Raw genomic sequence first — 20,192 nt, forward strand, 5'->3', positions numbered from 1 at the left:
ATATTCGATGACTCCAACTTATTCATCTGTAGATACATTTACTGTGATAAAGACAGAACACTTTACTATGAAACGATGGATTCAGCCCTCAGTTTCATGGAATCAGTCTCCATCTTCCACATTTCTAAGTCTTGTTGACGAATCCCAAACTCGGACGGTATTCTTCATACTTCGTCATTTACTTACCCCTAGCGCAGACCATTCTCCTTCCCACTGCCACCATATTCTATGTTTCAAGTGATTTTGTAAGTCTTGCCACCTCTCGCGCCAATATACCTGAGTGCCATTCGTAGCACCATCTTTGGCTGCAGCATCTGCGGCCTCATTCCCTGGAATTCCGACATGGCCAGGAATCCACACTACTCCAATCTCGGGGTCAGAGCTTAGGAGTGTGTGGAACAGCTGAAAGGGGATCATCTGAATGGAAAGACTGCAGAGTCTGAATGGCACTTAAACATCCGGAGCAGATTAGATATCTGCCCCAAGGTTGTCTAATTAAAAACAATAAAGCTTTGTAAAAAGCATATAATTCTGCAGTGAAAACACTGATATATTCGTTCAATTTCTATTTAAATATCAGTCCATTTGCTTCGAAGGAGCAACCAAGACAATCATTTACCTGGGATCCGTCAATAAAAACTAATGAATAATTTGAAAAACGTGATAAAAGTTCACTAAAACATAGTATATAAACAAAGGCTTGAGTAAAATTCTTAAAACTTCGCCTCAGACCAACAAACATGGAACGTCGCATTATCCATGGTGGAGTGGTGGTATACTCCAGTGTGTGAACTAATGGTAGATGGATGTCGAGATCAGAAAGCAGTTCACGAAATCGCACATGCTGAACGAAGTCTCCATGTCGGCAGTAAAGAGACGAAGGGTGGAAAGACTTGTAAGAATTGTGCTCAGGCTGCGAGCGGAGCTTAACAGCATATGAGCACAACAACACATTACGTCGCCAATACAGTGCTGGTTCTCCCGCTTCACAATAGAGGCTCTCTATCCGACTCGTTCGGAAGGCACCTGTAGTGAGTCGAATCACATGACAATGGACAGTATATAAAAGACGTAATTTAGATTTATTTGCTGAGCCATAAATAAAACAGCCATCACTCAGCTTTGATCAGATAAGAGTACGATATAATAGTAAAAGCACTAAGTGGTCTGCACCCCAGCGAACCCCTGACAAAAGGCGCAAAATGTTTAGGGACTCCTCACAACGCCTTCTTAAAACACGTATATGCGCCTCCCACGTTAGTTTATAATCAAAGATAAGGCCCAAAAATCTCGCAGTGTCTGTATATTGCAACTCCACTACATTAAGACGCATTTCAGGATGTGGATACAGTCCACGATGGTTGTAGAACTGGACACATTGCGTTTTTACAGTGGAGAATTTAAAGCCATTGCGAACAGCCCATTCTGGTAGGACATTGATGAACAGTTGCACTGTCGACCGATGGATGGAAGATATTGGGAGCTGTAAAATTAACTGAAGTCATCAGTGTACAACAGAGAAGATATTCAGTCACCCACACAGTGGGCAATTCCATTGATGGCAATGCAGAAAAGAAGAACAGACCCTTGCGGAACACTGCTTTCTTGAAGATGTCCGTTAGAAAGTGTGGCGCCTACTCGAACTCGGAAATACCGCTCTGCCTTGAACATCGCAATAAACGTTGGCAGACTGCCACGAAATCCCCAATCATGCAGAGTTTGCAGAATTCTATAATACCATGTGGTATCGTAAGCTTTCTCTAGATCAGTGGTTCCCAAACTTTTTCAGCCACGGAGCCCTTTTTGAAGCAAAAGTTTCTCGTGGAGCCCTAAGAAATGTTTACTTTTTAGTTTTATCTGTCTACGTTCTATGAAACATGTTTCACACAATACATAAACGGAAGTATGAATATATATATATATATATATATATATATATATATATAAAGGAAATAATAGTAAAAAAGTACTGGATATAATTTATTTAAATCTACAAGATGATATTAACATGTAGTTAAGATATTTAAAAAATGTTACAATATTACATGTACACCCGAAGTTAATGTGAAGAATGTGCCTGTGTCCAAACAAGTTCGATATTTTGTTTTTGTAGCCATGTACCTCGAAAAGGTCGTTTCACTGAGGTACACAGTACCAAAAGGCAGTGAGAGAAATTTAGCTTTTGAACTTAATATCAAAAGATCCTCCCCTAACTTAGCCCAACATTCGGGAAATGGTTTGCTTTTAAATTATGCCTGACAGTGGCTGTTCAGAACCATGTCTATAAGAACCTCGTATCTGAAACAGTGAGGGCTGCTGGTTTTGACATCACTGGAAATGGATCTACAATCCACTCAAATTTCTTTAGAATCGATTTCTGAGTGTCCCTTGGAAAGTATGAATTCATATTTAGAAGCAAATTGTGAAAGTGTTCTTTCATTATTGCTATGAATGAGACATTCATTGTTACATTATTTTCTTCTATCAAGTTTGAAGTCAATGACAAACGTAAGATCCTTATTGTCGACGCTTTCCATGTAGAATGCTATCTTTTTCTTCAGTGCGACAATTTCGTCATCAGCATCGAATATAGTCTTCAGTTTACCTTGTATGTATGTGCTGAATTCATTTTTGAAAAATGTCTGCCAAGTAACATAATTTGTACAACCATTCCTGATCATTCAAATAATCTGATAGTAAACTGTTCTGGTAATTCAAAAGTGAAGAAACTTCCGTTCGAAGTTCATGTAATCGGGACAACGCTTTACTGTGCGACAACCATCGCACTTCTGTGTGTAAATATTACTAACAATGACTTGTGTATACTACCCATTTCTTCACACACGATTTTAAGTAACCTACACTGCAAAGGTCGTGCCTTAACAAAGTTGATAATTTTGACGGCGTTGTCTAGTACCTGCTTTAATAATGCTGGTATTTTTTTGTTGCGAGGGTGTGTTGGTGTAGTACACAGTGACTACTTGTGCAGTTTTTAAAACTTTCTTGATCCTTGTAACAGCGCCAGCAACAGGATCTACCATGGCCTTTGCGCCATCTGTGCACATGTCAATGCAATTGTCCCACGGTATCGAGTTTTCAATGAAGAAGAAAAAATTTCAGTACCGCTTGTAGAGGATGGCAATGGCTGCAGAACAAAATATTTCATGAAAAAACCTGAAAATTCATATACCGCACAAACATCATTAACATAGCTAATCCGGCAACGATCGTGGATTTGTTAAGTTGTAACGAAAATTTCGTTTAACTGGTACCGGAAATCATGATATTTTTACGTCTTGTCATAGATTCTGGATTCGATTATGCACAGTGTTATTTCATAAGGGCACACTGGGAATCAAGTTTGCAGTTTTGTCGTCCACCATGCACGTCACTACCTTCAATAATAGTGGTTTCATAAGAGTTTCAGCAAGGGTGAGGTTTACCAGCAAGAGCTTGGTCATGACTAACCAAGTACGACGTTTTCAGTGCTTTCTCGTTGTTTGTTTTTACACGAGGTAAAATTTTGTCTGAACTGTATGGAGTTCGTCACTTTTTCTTTCGAAGTAGTCTGCAGTTTTATTTGTGAATTTTTTAATCGAGAAATGCCGTCTAAGCTTGGCAGGGAACATAGAACTATTGGGAATAACTTTATTACATATCACACACTGTGGACATTCATGAGCAAACTCAGTGAATCCCATGTCCAAATATAAATCACAATATTTTCGTTTGTTACTTTCTTTCAATACCTCTACACTAGGCATCGTGACTCTGAGACAGGATCATGTTCAACATATTCCGAAGTCAATTCCAGGAATTCGCACTATCTTCTTTGAAAGTAAGGTTATAGCTGTTGTTATCTCCCTTTGACTGAGCACTGGTTGATGGCCAATGACTCTTAGGTCTTAGGGAGCCCGTCTTAAGCCACAGATCCGGTTCAATGAAAGTTTAGCTAACAAATCTGCTATCAAATTAACATGCAGGTATACAGTATATATATTTTTTGAGGTAACGTAACAGTCAATTGATAGTAGATTCCACGTACCATGACTAACAAACGCTGCCTGCCCAGTATATAAAAAATAAAATAAATTTCGAGAATCACTGAAGCAAGAAAGATCGAGATAGTTCCAGTGACGAGTCCATGTAGCAAGAAGAACGCAAACTACTTTCTCAGAAAGTATTTTTCGCTCGATGGAAGTAGTTTCCGTTTTCCCCGCTAGAGATTAGATGGAATTACCAATTTTTGTCATCTTCATAACTTCCGCGGACGGAGCCCCTGAGAATCATTCGCGGAGCCCTAAGGGCTCTGCAGAGCACACTTTGGGAACCGTTGCCCTAGATCAAAGAAGACCACCACAAAATGCTCCTTCTTGAGGAAAGCATCTGTAATAGTGATCTCAAGCCAAACAAGATCGTCTGTGGCGGATCTGTGGTTACGAAAACCACATTGAATATTAGATAATCAGTTTTCGAATTCGAATACACACATTATGCGTTTGCTTATCATCTTTTCCATAACCTTGCATATGCAGTTGGTGAGAAAAATTGCCCTATAACTGCCAGGTAAAGAAGTATCTTTTCCCAGTATCTGGACGGGGATTACAATGTTGGAGTGCCAAGCAGATGGAAATACCCCCTCAGTCCAGATCTTGTTGTACATTGTCAGAAAAGGATTTTTCAGCTGGCGGGAAATGGCGAAGCATGCAGTTATGGTTATTATCAGGGCCAGGGGAGTTGTCAGTGGATGTCTAGTGCCACCTCCAGCTCCCGGGATGTGAACGGTGCATTGTAATTTTCAGTATTAGCAGATTTAAAATTTAATTTCCGTTTTACTGCAGAATCTTTGATTTTTAGAATTTCTGGCTCATAATTCAGTGAACTGTTTATTTGTGCAAAAGTCGTAGCAAATATTTCAGCAATTTCTATGGCACTGGTGGTCGTTACAGCATTGTTGAAAAGGCCCTGAATTACAGAACTACATTTCCCAATTATTCGACGGACTTTGTCCCATACGATGTTAGCTGGGACGTTCTTTTTCAAGGAATTGACGTAGTTTGTCCAGGACGTCTTCTAGCATCGCACACAATGCGACGAGCTTTGGCTCGAAGACGTTTAAACTGGACAAAATATTCTTGGGTCGGATGGCGCTCAAATTGGCGTAAAGCACGTTTGCGGTCACGGATTGCATCTCTGCAGGCATCCGTCCACCAGGGGACAGAGAAGAGTTTTGGCCTGCAGGATGACTGGGGGATAGATACAGTAATTCCACTGACTTTATAACCACATTTGAGAAATGTTCTACTACAGAGTGCACACTTTCATGTCCGTTATCATCGAATGATATGGACTCCGAAAATCCGACTCAGTCCACCTTTTTAATATGGCAGTTTGGAGACCGAGATTCCACAGAATGTAAAGCAGACATACCCACTCCAATTGGGTAGGGTAACTACCGTGTAAGTCGTGAATCACAGACCATTCGAAATGCGAGGATAAACCTGGGCTACAAATGGAGATATCTATCATTGAGTAAGTACCGTAAGCAAAGGTGAGGTGTCTTGCTTCGCCTGAATTCAGGGTAATGAGATTTAGACGGGTACATACCTCTGCTATATTATTTCCTCTTCATCATTGGAATTTGTGTCCCAAGAATGGTGCGGTGCATTGAAATCCCCCACTGCCAGATATGGAGCAGGTTCCTGCGAGAGAATATGTTCAATTTCATGCATGCACTGTGAAAGATGAATCTGGGGCATATAAACAGAGACTATTGAAAACTGTATGGTAGGTCGTTACACTAAGGGCTATGCATTGACGAGGACCGTTAATATTGACAACAGAAGAAAAAAGATACTTTACGAGTAGGAGGGCACAACCTCCGTTGGCACGAATACCAGCAAGATGATCGTACCAGTGAACATAGGATCCCGAGATGTTCAGGGAATTTCCAGGTCAAGGGTGCGTCTCCTGAAGACATAAAACAGCAGGATTCTCATGACAGATCAATTGTTTAATTCTGTATATCTGCTGCGTACACCGTTCACATTCCACTGTACATTATCAGTCCCAGCGAGGAACTAAATCATTATGGTGACTTTACAGGGGATCTTCTCGTCTTATCTTTTCTATGACTTGCTCTCTTTTTCTGCGACTGCTTATTCTTCGACTGTGGCGACTCACTTGCAGTTAGTCGCACTCCTGATCGTGATCTTAATCGATGTCGTGATCTCGACCCACTAGGAGTGCGACGTCACGGTGTTCTTCTAGGCCTCGAATCCTTCTCTGCTGTCAGAGCAGCGATTTTCTTAGGGACGTAAGGCCTGATGTCAAGTCCACAAGTGTCGTCCGACTCAGCAGTCTGAGTGGCAGCGTCCACATATGTCTGGGTTGCGATCTCAATTCGCTTCCCAGGTATATTAGTAAGAGGTGGCGTTTGTGTGGTGGCATCGATTGCGTCTGTACCCTTCTTCTGTATAGACTCATAGGACTTCTCCATTGCCTTTTCTTTATCTAAAATACGCTTACGCACCTCGAAGGAGCTAATATTTTCCCGGACTCGAAGCTCTTGAATCGTCTTTTCCAGCATACACTTTGGGCAGTTTTTAGAATTAGCGTGGTCCCCAGAAGAATTCACACACTGCTCGGCACCGGCACATGGGGAATCCCCATGGTCAGCACCACCGCACTTTGCACAGATGATATTGTTTGTGCAACGTTTTTGCGTATGTCCGAACCGTTGGCACCTAAAGCACCGCATTGGGTTCGGCACATACGCACGCACAGGGACACGCTCGTAGTCGACAAGGATGTATTCTGGCAGCAGAGACGTCTCAAAGGTCAGAAAGACTGTGCTCAGGGTTTCAGTCCGTCCGTCCAGCTCACGCAGTAAACGGTAAGGCTTGGAAACGGACAGTTCTGCCAACTTTAATTAGATATCTTCATGGGACATACCATCTAGAGAATCCGTATGCACAACTCCTTGCGTGGCGTTCAGCGAGGAGTGTCGCTCAACTCTGATGGGGTATGACCCCAGGAACTTCGCCCTCAACACCGTCTCACTGTTTTGCGGACACAGTCTCAACAAAGAGTCTGCCGTTGCGGAGTCGAGTTGCATTTCTAAAGTTGCGCGTCTCACGTAGAATGGACTGACGTTTTTCAAAGTTTTTTGGTTCCGTCCAAGGTGATACTAATAAACTTTAGAAGCGGCACTTTTAACTGTTACTTTCTCAGGGTCCAAGTCCACTGTAGTGTTCGTCATATGACCACCAGTCGCATTGCCTTTTCCCAACTTCTGTTTCTATAATGGAGGGGGAGAGGAGCGCAAGGGCAGTTTAACTGCCCCCCCCCTACGGAACCATCGGCGTTAGCCTGTCATCAGTGGGGCGTAAAAAAAAGACACCTAAAAATTCTTCACGGTCTGTACTGGCTATCAGGACCCCTCACAGCCCAATCCCAAGCAAGTTACCCTTCAAACTGGGCTTTATACACCTAATGGCAAGTCTTACACCAGAGGAATGTCGCAGTCTTATGCCCTACCACGGGAATAACTGCCCGTGCTCCCCACTCTTCACTGAACACAACCGCCGGTCTATTCAGCTAAATCCAATCTCGCCCACCAAAGCCGGAGCAATCCGAGACCGCACAGCTTCAGGGGACTTGTGGTTGATTACACTGCGACATCCTTAAGTCAGCGGTAACACGTCGGAGCGATATATCCACCCCGGCGAGCAGAGTCGCTCATCAGGACGTCGAAATCGTCCCAGGCTGCCATTGGGGCTCTACGTGAGTGTACTTGACGTCTGGTCCGGGCTCCGCAACTAGACTTGCATATAGGGGCAGTATGAAGGGTTCACTATTGCTTCGTTGCTGGGCCCCCTGTCGGACTACACAATTCGGAAGTCGCGCTCGAAACCGTGGGACAGGACCACGGAGGTAGGAAAGATTTTTTTAATTTCAGTAGGTTATTTTACGACGCTTTATCAACAGCTTAGGTTATTCAGCGTCTGAATGAGATGAAGGTGATAATACCGGTGAAATGAGTCTGGGGTCCAGCTCCGAAAGTTACCCAGCAGTTGCTCATATAGGGTTGAGGGAAAACCCCGGAAAAAACCTCAACCAGGTAACTTGCGCCGACCGGGAATCGAACCCGGGCCACCTTGTTTCGCGGCCAGATGCGCTAACCGTTACTCCACAGGTGTGGACGATAGGAAAGATCCCCGCTGGTGAGACGGGAGTTATAAACCTAAGAACCTTAACCTACTAATGGATATAATTAACTAGAAGAAGAAGAAATGAGGTCTAATCAGGCTTCTGAACAAATCCTGTCTTGAATGAGGAAGTGTCAAATCAGTACAGTAGGGAAAGAGAAATAGAGGAATGAAAAATAAGAGAGAACGAAAAGGGCTGGTGGTGATAAGTCGATTAATGTTCGAAAAGAAAAGCACGAGAGCCACCATTGCATTGTTTCGTCACCGACTTGGTGGAACCCTCGTCGACCGGGACAGTGTTGATGAAGAAATGGAAATTTCAATGCTAAATGCCATTGTGGATATAAACTATAATTACTAAAATTCTTGATTGGATGAAGAAATGGATGCTGAAATAGGTAAGACTGGAGAATGCTGGGTTTGCAGTGAAAGATCTGACCTTGGACAGAACGCTATGAATGAATAAATATTAATTCATAGGGCTATGAACCATTTTTTGGGTGTTAAGTGAAATATATTTGTGCGCACTATCTATAAAATAGTAAAATGATGAATGTACGACAATATTATGCCAAAGAACGACATTTTTCATAAGTTGGTACGACGACAGCGTTTCATTTATCTGGCGCCCCTTTATTGCATGCATACTCCCTATGTATTGAGCTTCGTGACTGTATGTACTAGATTGTGATACAACATCGTCCCTGATGAAATTTGGATGATTTTCGTGGAGGCCACCAGCCGTGTTATGGAGGTGCCCAGTTAGAGACGGTTTTTGGAGAAAGTGGTGTGGAACACCAACTCCATATTCAGATCTCTCGCACTGTGTGTGTTCAGAGATGTTTCGTCTGAAATATACTGCACAAATGCAAGAAGTTACACTGTTTTTACTCCGCGCACAATAACGTTCTATGCCTTTCAATCATAGACGGAGTTATGGGGCGGCATGGGGGGCCTCAGCCACCCCAAACTTGTCTGACCACAATTTTTATTCATGTTAGAAAATATTGAATTCGAAACATCTTTTTTGCTTTCGTTTATGGTTAAGTTTCTGTGCTTAAATTTATGAATTAATGTCTTCAGACCATGTGTCTGAACTATAATAAAAACTTTAAATTTCTGAATGTATAAGATTCCTGTACCTCATTTGAGGAATGGAAGCAAACAGACTATACTCATGTGTTAGAAGTCTGCAGGTGTTAAGGCCGCCTCTTGGAGATGTATGAATAACATACTGCACAACAATGCAGAAAAACGGAAAGTGATCCCAATATAAAGTGTAAACTTAAAGACGAGATTAAATAAAATAATTAGAATTTACATTTCTTATGATATCTTCAGGATGGTAAGCTTCATATAAAAAAGTTTCTGTTAGCACTATTACGTAGGGTGAATCTTTCTTATATCCCAGCCGCTATAGAAACTTGATGAAATATTTTGGATTTATAGTATTGATTAGTAGAAATTGATGTGATCACTGGGAGAATTGTAAGCCCACCCAACCCGACCTAAATACGTACCTTACTTATATACGAAAATCGTCGTGCGTGAACGAATACCGACATATTTCTTTAATTTAACAGTGGGTTTCAGTGTCGCCAACATAGTAATAATACTACACACCTAATCAAACCTAATCTAACCTTTCCCATAATACTACACACCTAATTTAACCTAAACTGTGACATAATAATACTACACACCTGTAGTAACATTTCTCACATTAAGTATCATTTCGTTTTCAAGTATTGCCGGCTCTGCCAATCGTGTCGGTTGCTATCTAGTGAAAGTGGATCGTACTAATTTTAAGAAAAATATGGCGACTTTTATAATAATTGCATTTTACATGTTTCGTGATATACTAAATGTGTTAATGTAGTAATAATTATATATATATATATATATATATATATATATATATAAAAGACTTTAAATGTGTTGTGGTTGTGATAAAAGTATTGGAAATTAGTTTATAACACCACATTGGCAGTGATAAAAGTGCAATATTCGTTCAGTGGCTGTTGGATCTCTAGATTGACCTTACGTAGTTTTATTGATGTATGCCAAAGAGTTTGTAATATATAACTATATAACTCGTAAGCAACGATATAACTAGAGACATCAACGGCGCTAGTTTCGCGTACAAAATTGAACCGCTGTTCGGCCGCCATTAAAGGGAGTTGATGCTTCAACAGGAGTGCACGCAGTTCATGCTTATTGAGGAGTACGAATAAATATAAGTACACTTGAAGGGAAATAATAAGAAAATGGTGAAATACTGCGCCTCAAATAATTGTTCGAACATACCTACTATTGTAGGATGCCCAGGAAAGCATGCATATCTTAATATTTGGAAGCATGTTCCAAAAGCAGTTCCTCCTTTCAATATGTTTAAAGAACGTCGCAATATTTCTTGGATTAAGTTTTTCCAGAAACACATTAATCAGATTTAGAAGGTTAATTTCAACAATGTATGTAAGGGTTAGGTACCGTCACATTACAGTGGATTATAATAGTAGAGTGCATAAGAAAATCCTCAGACTACAGCTGTCTAAAACTGTTTTGTTTCACAATAAATGAATTAATTATGTAATTTTCGTTTTGTACAGTATGTACTTCTAGTTTTTGGTTGTATTAAATGCAAAAAAATTGTGAAAATATAGCTGATGGCCTAGCTAGGCCTATTATTACCACTACTACTAGATCTACTATGACCACTACTACTAACTAGGTCTCACTACTACTAGGCCTAATACCATCAAAACTAGACCTACTATTACCACTAGTATTAGGCCTATTATTACCACTACTACTAAACCTACTATTACCACAAAAAATAGGCCTACTACTACCACTAATACTAGGCCTACTATTACCACTACTACTAGGCCTATTAATACCACTACTACTAGGTCTATTACTACCACTACCACTAGGCCTACTACTACCACAAAACTAGGCCTACTACTACCACTAATACTAGGCCTACTATTACCATTACTACTAGGCCTATTATTACCACTACTACTAGGCCTATTATTATCACTACTAGTAGGCCTACTATTGCCACTACTAGTAGGCCTACTATTGCCAAAAAAACTATACCTACTATCATCACTACTACTACACCTACTATTGCTACTACTACTAGGCCCACTATTACCACTACTACTTTGCCTACTATTACCACTACTACTAGGCCTACTATTGCCACTACTACTAGGCCTATTATTACCACTACTACTAGGCCTACTATTGCCAGTACTAGTAGGCCTACTATTACCACTACTACTAAGCCTACTATTACCACTACTACTAGGCTTATTATAACCACTACTACTAGGCCTACTATTGCCAGTACTAGTAGGCCTACTGTTACTACTACTACTAGGCCTACTATTACCACTACTACTAGGCCTATTATTACCACTACTACTAGGCCTACTATTGCCAGTACTAGTAGGCCTACTATTGCCACTACTAGTAGGCCTACTATTGCCACAAAAACTATACCTACTATCACCATTACTAGTACACCTATTACTACTACTACTAGGCCTACTATTACCACTACTACTACGCCTATTATTATCACTACTACTAGGTCTATTATTACTACTACTACTACTAGGCCTACTATTACCACTACTACTAGGCCTACTATTATCACTACTACTAGGTCTACGTTTACCACTACTACTAGGCCTACTAATACTACCAAAACTAGGCCTATTACCATTACTACTAGGCCTATTACCATTACCACTAGGCCTATTATTACCATTACTACTAGGCCTATTATTACCACCACTACTAGGTCTAGTATTACCACTACTTCTAGGCCTACTATTACCACTACTCCTAGGCCTACTATTACCGCTACCAGTACTAATTGTATTAAAACGTCTGTATTGACCTCTAACTTGGTGGTCATCAACTACACAATAGATTGTTTTGTGATAAAATCTATCCTCGTTATATTTTAAATCGGTTTCCAGAATTTTTATGATCTCATATTTCACCACTAAATATTTTCTAAGTCCTTTGCATGAAAGGACTCAAATATAGATCATTTTAAATATTACAATAAATATCCATTATTATGTCCTTAAAACAATACTAGTAATACCGAAAATTAATGTTGACATTGCCATTATTCAATATTTCACATACTTATCCCGAGTGTATATAGGTGATTTTTTTAGAATATCGCCAAAGATGAATCATTATAATACTTTAATAAATATAGCGCTCCTCTGCCATTCATGTTTATTTCATCACGACTCATCCTTCGTAAAAGATGTTTGAAACAGTGTCTATCACCAGGCTACGTCAATGTATTGTAGTACTGTTTTCGAATTTCGCGCCGCAAACACTCCCTTTAATGGCGGATGCTAGCCGATTCAATTTGTGACATTTTTCATGCCTGCCACTTACGGGTATGTGTCTCTAGTAAGTATTACAAACTCTTTGATGTATGCATGTATTTCTTTACGATAAAGAAAAAGAGGGAGATTGTTTTAAGTTATGCCCTATTATAATTCAAGTCCTATAGAACTCGGTCCGAAACATCGCGGATAGCCTATGGATGTAGTTAGTTAGTGGGGTTTTAAAAAGGGCGCGTCAGCGACCTATGGCTATTTGCGCCCTTATCTAAAATTCTTTACAGAACAGAGACATAATACAATAATCAGAATGCTTAAAAGAACTGTTAAACGTTGTCACGGTTAAAACGAGGTTCACAAATGCAGTTTCAACTGGGTGACGTATAAAAAAATTATAAAAATCTCAAACCTTAACTAGTATTTAAAATGAGACAATAAAATAATAAAACAAATGCTACCATAAATAAATTATCTGTCGTATTTCTAAAATACTCGGATGTAAAAGGTCCGAATGTCAAGTTTGTTAAAAAAAAAAACTTATATACTAAATAACAAATGTAACCTCCGGATGTAAAGGGTCCGGAGGACAGGAAAACGGGTCAATAAAAAACTAAATCACCCTGTCAAGTCCAGTACTCCATAAAAATCTCAGAACTGCATTTGTACAATTAAAATCATTTCCAAGAGCGTCACGTAGAGTCGATTGAATTCCATATTGCCGACGGACACGGCCATATTTTCTACAACGCAATAAAAAATGTTCCACCGTAAGTGGAACATGGCATAGATCACACTCCGGCTGAGGTTCCCCACGTAGCTGATGGCCATGTGTCAGATGACAGTGGCCAATCCTCAACCGGGTGAGTAAAACTTCTTCGTGTCGTGACGCTCTTGTGGACGAATCCCAAACGCGAACAGTATTCTTTATTCTTCGTAATTTGTTTTCCATATTCTATATTTCAAATGGTCCTATGGATATAACACTGTAAGAAACATGCCCCCAGAAAATACCTTTATTAAATGATCATATTCCGATATACTGTACCACGGTCAAGCTATAACGGGGGGGAGAAGGTAAATGATGTCCTCCATAACCCCATTATATGGGGATTCTATGGTTTTGCTTTGCCCCCTCAAGGAAACGGTTCTCTCTCCGTCTATGCTTTCAATACGTTGTATTTTAGCACTAATTTTGCAAACTGTGATATTTGAGAAACCAAAGCAGTAATAGGCCTATAATATTAATTCGTATCACCAACTGATCGCTGCTCCATATTAACATTGGAATCAGGAGATCCTATTGGAATACATGCAGAATATGGACTTATTTCAACTTGTAATCGCTATGGCTTAGGCTAGTTATATTTTACCTTTGGTTAACGTCCTCAATCAATTGTTATTTTCGTATATTTCAACATCTATCTTGAAAATATTTCTTGCTTAATATCCTTGCCTGGCATTTTCTGTTTAATATTTGTTCTTTTATCACCTCAATAAAAGCGTAATTTTCTTATTCAAAAGAAATAATACAACGAACTAGAACAGAGACTATTCCAATTCGCCGAAATTCTGCTATGAATCATATATGCAGTGCTTCTCTGAACTTTAAAACTAGCCCGTTAGGCAGAATATGAATAACGAGGAATATTAGCCGCCTATTTTATTCTTAAATTTATTTATTTTCATGTCATTACTCAAATAGTTTATTTTTACTGCTTCTTATCACTACATTAAGTACCTAGGTAGGGTAGCTACTGTATATAATTACCGATGCAACACAGTAGCGGCCGGTGATCGAAATCCTCGGTGAGGCCAGATGCAACTAGTTTAAGTGCCTCCGATAGGAAATGTTTGTTTATGATATTAATTATTGTTATATTGTTAATATCATGATTACTGTATTATTATTATTATTATTATTATTATTATTAGTATTATTATTATTGGTATTATTATTATTAGTCTCTTATTATTAGCCTACTATTGATGAAAAATAATGTCACTCACCAAATAAGCTGTTATGCTGTGAGTTTCAGTGTGATGAAGCAACTCACATTATGTGTTGAAAATCCCCATCCTTTCTGTTCTTTTTATTTTTTTCCCTTGACAGCAACGAACAAGGCCAACAGAGAAGTTTATTTTACACCACATTACCACTTAACCATTTATGTTGCCCATACCAGGATGCAATAGAAACTCGCGTTTTAAGATAATCTGTCAGAAAAATTGTCAGCGATGTCGTAGATATCTCGGTAGGCTCTCTCTTTATTTAAAACTTCCTTTCTTTCAATATTATTTCTTCTCGAAAAACTCTAACAATGAATTAACTACACCAGCATTATTTCTGGCATTTGTTTCTGTTTATATTTTCCCGAAATACATAACAACATTGGTCCAGATTGACTACTGTACTACGAATTACAATAGTACAACACCCTCGCTTAAGTCATAAACTGAGACATAAGGGGAGGGAATAGTGTGCGTCTCTGCCTGCCAAAGAGCTGGAATTTGTGTTATTTATGACCTATTTAGGAAGACAAGTCACCATTGCTATTCCCACCCCACTCTACCCTTGAGACCGGCCCATGAATGGGAGGAGTGAAACCTGACCAGGCCACGAGGCCAGACGAATTGTGGCTCGGCTACAACGTTTTAAGCGCAAGCTCAAACCCCGCGAAAATACAGGAAATTCAGAAGACAGACCCGGCACGAACGATTCTGGCCTCAGGAACAAATTTTACTGCAAAACAGGTCTATATACATCACAAGCCAAACCCGGCACGAGCGATTCTGGCCTCAGGAGTAAATTTTACTGCAAAAACAGGTCTATATACATCACAAAGTTTTAAAATGTTTCTACAGCGATGCTTCATTCAAATAACTAATACATTATATAAAAACACAAAATTTGATTTCTGTTAAGCCAAGTGACTGAGGCCCGGCCTCACTTGACTCAGTCAATCAGCCGCCACTGATGCAACATAAAAACATTCACTTCAGTTCACTGGTTATTTCATAATTTAATAGTCTTGATCTACTTATATCATAGGCTATTTCTGTTTATTTTCGAATTGAAATATCTAACTATTTTGAAGTTAGGCCTACTATTTTTCCGTCACAGGATTCCATGACATCTGAAAAATGGACAGCTATTTGATAATTTACGACACAGGCAGTAATTAAAATAATAGGCCTATTACCCATTTATAGGTCTACAGAGTTGAGGACATACGGCCAAAACTTCCCCTTAACATTTAGGCCTATTAATACAAATTGAACGATGTTAGTACACATAGCTGCTGAGTCAGGATATTACAAGAGAGTGGCAATTTGGACATCTACAAACATTTTGATGGCCTACCACGTAGCTAAGTGATTATTTTTTTTTCGAAATTTTCAGAAGAGACATAAAACTATCTATTATTTATACATTCTAGTTGAGTCACTTAAATCTTGTATACTTACTGATTATTTTGCTCTTCAGTGGTTCAAATAGAATATACGAGGGTCACTTACTAAGTCACGGCAATTATTTTTTCCGCGGAATCCCGGACCGCAATCCACATTGTTTGATATGCGATATTTACATTAGGATGTATAATACTTTTAGATGCCGCTAGATGGTGCAGATATTCAAGGACAGAAGAAGAGAGATGCGCCCAAGTCAGTCGGTTCATTGTTGATGTTTGTAGTTTGTCCAGTATGGATGTGAGTCGGCTAGAACAACGTGCATACGCAAAAATAGCAGAGATTTGCGGTCAAAACGCGAGAGAATGTCACGCACAACTCGTAGAAGCTGTTGGAGGTAGTGCTCTGCCGTACAGAACTGTTGCAAGATGGGTGGCAGCTTCCCAAAGTGGACGAGTAAAAAGTACTGACAATCCTCGTACGGGGTCCCTAGGACTGTTCGTACCGATGTTGCTCGTGCCGCGATAGAACATTGCTTAGAGAACGACAGACGATGCTCTACAGGAGTTGGCAACAGAAACAGGTATTGACCAGGCAACTGTACTGGAACGATACGAACGTGAAGGAGACATCATGGCGAACAGGATCATTGCCATTGACGAAACCTGGGCCAGGGCTTATGAAACCGAGCTTAAACGCCAGTCTGCTGAATGGCGTCATCAAGGATCGCCACGAAAACACAAAGCCCGTCAAAATCCATCTCCGGCGATGAAGCCAATGGTCAGTTTCGAACTTCAATTTGAGCTACCGTAAAGCGGGGTGACTTTGAACGCCGAGGTGACTTTGAACAGTAATTTAGTGCCCTTCTAAATTAAATGCTGTACCCTATTGCGAAAAAACTGAACTAATTTATTGACAACTTAAACAGTTTTTTCGCAATTGGCTACAGCATTTAATTTAGAAAGGAGCTAAATTACTGTTCAAAGTCACCTCAGCGTTCAAAGTCACCCCACTTTACGGTATAGTCTATGTCCTTATTCATATGCAAAAAGAAAAATAAATGAGCACATAATAAATAGGTGGAACAATCAGTGGCTATGCAGTACAAAGGGTTCAGTTACGAGAGAAATCTTCTTTCCCAGCGTCGCCACCCGCTTAAATAGAAACCAAATTATACCAGATTTTATATTAACACAATTTTTATCGGGTCATGGGAAATTTGGGGCTTACCTAGAACGATTTAAATTGCATAAGGACAATGGCTATTTATGTATCTGTGAGGAAGAGCAGACTGTGGATCACCTTCTGTTTCATTGTCCAGTGTTCGAAAACAAAAGATTTATTTTGGTAGGACATTTACATTTTTGTAATACAATATATGACAAACCATTATTCAATTTGTTCACAAAAACGTGCTGCTATAAAGAGTTTTGTAATTTTATATGTAATATATTTAAGGACTTGTAAATAATTCAAATTATTGTAGTATATATAATTGTTAATTGTAAATAGCAAGACTGGGTAACCCACGTCAATGTAAGTCTATATGTAATATATTTAAGAACTTGTAAACAATTCAAATTATTTTAGTATATATGTGTTAATTTTAAGTAGCAAGACTGGGTTACCCACGTCAAATGAATTTTCATTATAATAATATAAACTCACGCTATAACTATAACCCTAATGTACTTTCGGGTAAAATAGGGTTCAAGAAAATGTATATTCAAATAAAATAAATGGTCATTTTAGCGTGACATTCGAGGAGTTATTTCGTTCATTTTGACCCCAATCGCCAGACTGTTCATGCAGCTTACTATGACTTTATCTGTAAATTACGTACGTCGCGCTGTCAGGAATAAACGTCCCGAGTTGTTGGACAATGCAGTCATCCTTCACGATAAGCAACAGCCCGTACGACAGCCATTGTTCAGACTCGTTTAAGGTGCTGGAGATGGAAGTATTACAGCATCCTCCCTACCCCCCCTCCCCCATCTGTCATCATGCGATTTCGATTTGATATCGAAATTGACAGCGCCATTTCGTGGGAGACCTTTCATACACGAGAAGACAGCCAATGCAGTGCGACGCGAGATTGCCAGATTGGACAATGCAGCAGCTGATGGTATTGGTCGTCTTCCTCATCATTGGCAGTGAACACTGATTGCCTTGGAGATTACTTCGAAGCAACTTAATGAGGTCAAGATGTGTTAATGTGCGTGCAGACATTTTTTAATGTGTTAATCCAAACTATTGTTCTTAACATTATGACATAAGATAACATTTTCTTAATTTTTACTCTTCTCCCTTGTCTACAATACTTCCTGAGAAACTCATGTAAGACATATTTGATAAAGTACATTATGTTATAGTTAAAAAGGGCGCGTCAGCTACTATGGCTATTTGCACCCTTATCTAAAATTCTTCGTAAAACACAAACGCAATACAATAATCAGAATGCTTAAAAGAACTAAGAAGCGTTGTTACGGTTAAAACAAGATACACTAATGCAGTTTCAACAAGGTGATTATAAAAATCATAAAAGTGAGCAGTTCTCAGAACCTACCTAATATTTAAAAAGAAACAATAAAATAATAAAACAAATGCCACTAGAAATAACTTATCTGGCGCATTTATAAAATACTCTGATGTGAAAGGTCTGAATGTCAAGTTTTTTTTTAATTTTAGTAGGTTATTTTACGACGCTTTATCAACATCTCAAGTTATTTAGCGTCTGAATGTGATGAAGGTGATAATGCCGGTGAAATGAGTCTGGGGTCCAGCACCGAAAGTTACCCAGCATTTGCTCATATTGGATTGAGGGAAAACCCCGGAAAAACCTCAACCAGGCAACTTGCCCCGACTGTAAATCGAACCCGGGCCACCTCGTTTCGCGGCCACATGCGCTGACCGTTACTCCACAGGTGTGGTCAAGTTTGTTAAAAAAATATTTACTAAATAACAAATGTAACCTCCGGATGTAAAGGGTCTGGAGGATAAATAAAACGGGTCAATATAAAACTGAATTACCCTATCAAGTCCTGTATTCGATAAAAATCTCAGAACTGCATTTGTACAATTAAAATCATTTCGAAGAGCGTCATGTAGAGTCGACCGAATGCCATATTGACGACGGACACGGTCATATTTTCTGCAATGCAAAAAGAATGTTCCATTGTAAGTGGAATACAGCATATCTCACACTGTGGTTGAGGTTCGCCACGTAGCAGATGGCCATGTGTCAGATGACAGTGGCCAATTCTCAATCGGGTGAGTAAAACTTCTTTGTATTGTGACGCTCTTGTTGATGAATTCCAAACTCGAACAGTATTCTTTATATTTCGTAATTTGTTTTCCTCTTGTGCAGACCACTGTCCTTCCCATAGCCACCATACTGTATATTTCGGGTAATTCTGAATATCTTGCCACCTCTCGCGCCAATACACCTCAGACCCATTCATAGCACCGTCCCTTGCCACACCATCTGCTGCCTCGTTACCAGGGATGCCAATATGACCCAGAATCCAGACTACTCCAATCTCAGAATCTGAGCTTAAGAGAGTATGGAAAAGCTCCTGGGATCGTCAGAATTCAAACACTGGAAGGACTGTATGGCGCTTAAAGAGTCGGACAGATAGGGAATCTACCTTGGGGTTCCCTAATGAAAAACAATAAAGCTCTGTAAAAAGCATAAACTTAGACAGCAAAAGCACTGGTATATTGGCTCAGTTTATATTCAAATATCCGTCCATTTGCAACGAAGGAACAACCAACACTATCATTTACCAGGGATCTGTCAATAAACGCTAAGAAATAATTTGAACACCATTGTTAAAGTTGACTAAAGAAAGTCTACAAACAAAAGCTGGTGTAAAATTCTTAAAACATCAGCTCAGACTTACATCAAACATGGGACGTCGCATAATTCTCGTTCGAGTGGTGATATATTCCAGAGTGCGAACTGTTCGCGGGTGGATGTCAAGTTCAGAAAGCAGTTCACGAACTAGACACCTGCTGGAGGAAGTCTCAGTGAATTTTCACTGTATCGGCCGTAAAGAGACGAATGGCGAAACGAGTCGTAGCAGCTTAACAGCATATGAGCGCAACAAGGCATTACGTCGCCGATACAGAGACGGTTCTCCCGTTTGACGACACAGAATCTCTATTCGACTCGTATCCCATGATGATG

The 20,192-nt window shown here is 39.7% G+C and overlaps 1 protein-coding gene across 8 annotated transcripts in view; it reads right to left on the reverse strand.

Annotated features, from left to right (window-relative positions):
• LOC138693135 (zinc finger protein 77-like) overlaps nucleotides 1–14,161 on the reverse strand; it is a 55,992-nt gene extending 41,831 nt beyond the window's left edge. For 7 of the 8 annotated variants that reach the window (XM_069816798.1, XM_069816796.1, XM_069816792.1 and 4 more), the window contains exon 1: nucleotides 13,966–14,161. The gene's annotated coding sequence lies outside the window, so the exon portion shown is untranslated. Of the gene's footprint in view, nucleotides 1–5,607; nucleotides 5,703–13,965 lie in introns of all 8 variants that reach the window. The other variant, XM_069816797.1, reaches the window with a different exon arrangement.
• Between the last annotated feature and the right edge of the window lie 6,031 nt (nucleotides 14,162–20,192).

Source organism: Periplaneta americana, chromosome 17, assembly GCF_040183065.1.
Source record: "Periplaneta americana isolate PAMFEO1 chromosome 17, P.americana_PAMFEO1_priV1, whole genome shotgun sequence".
Taxonomy (NCBI): Eukaryota; Metazoa; Arthropoda; class Insecta; order Blattodea; family Blattidae; genus Periplaneta; species Periplaneta americana.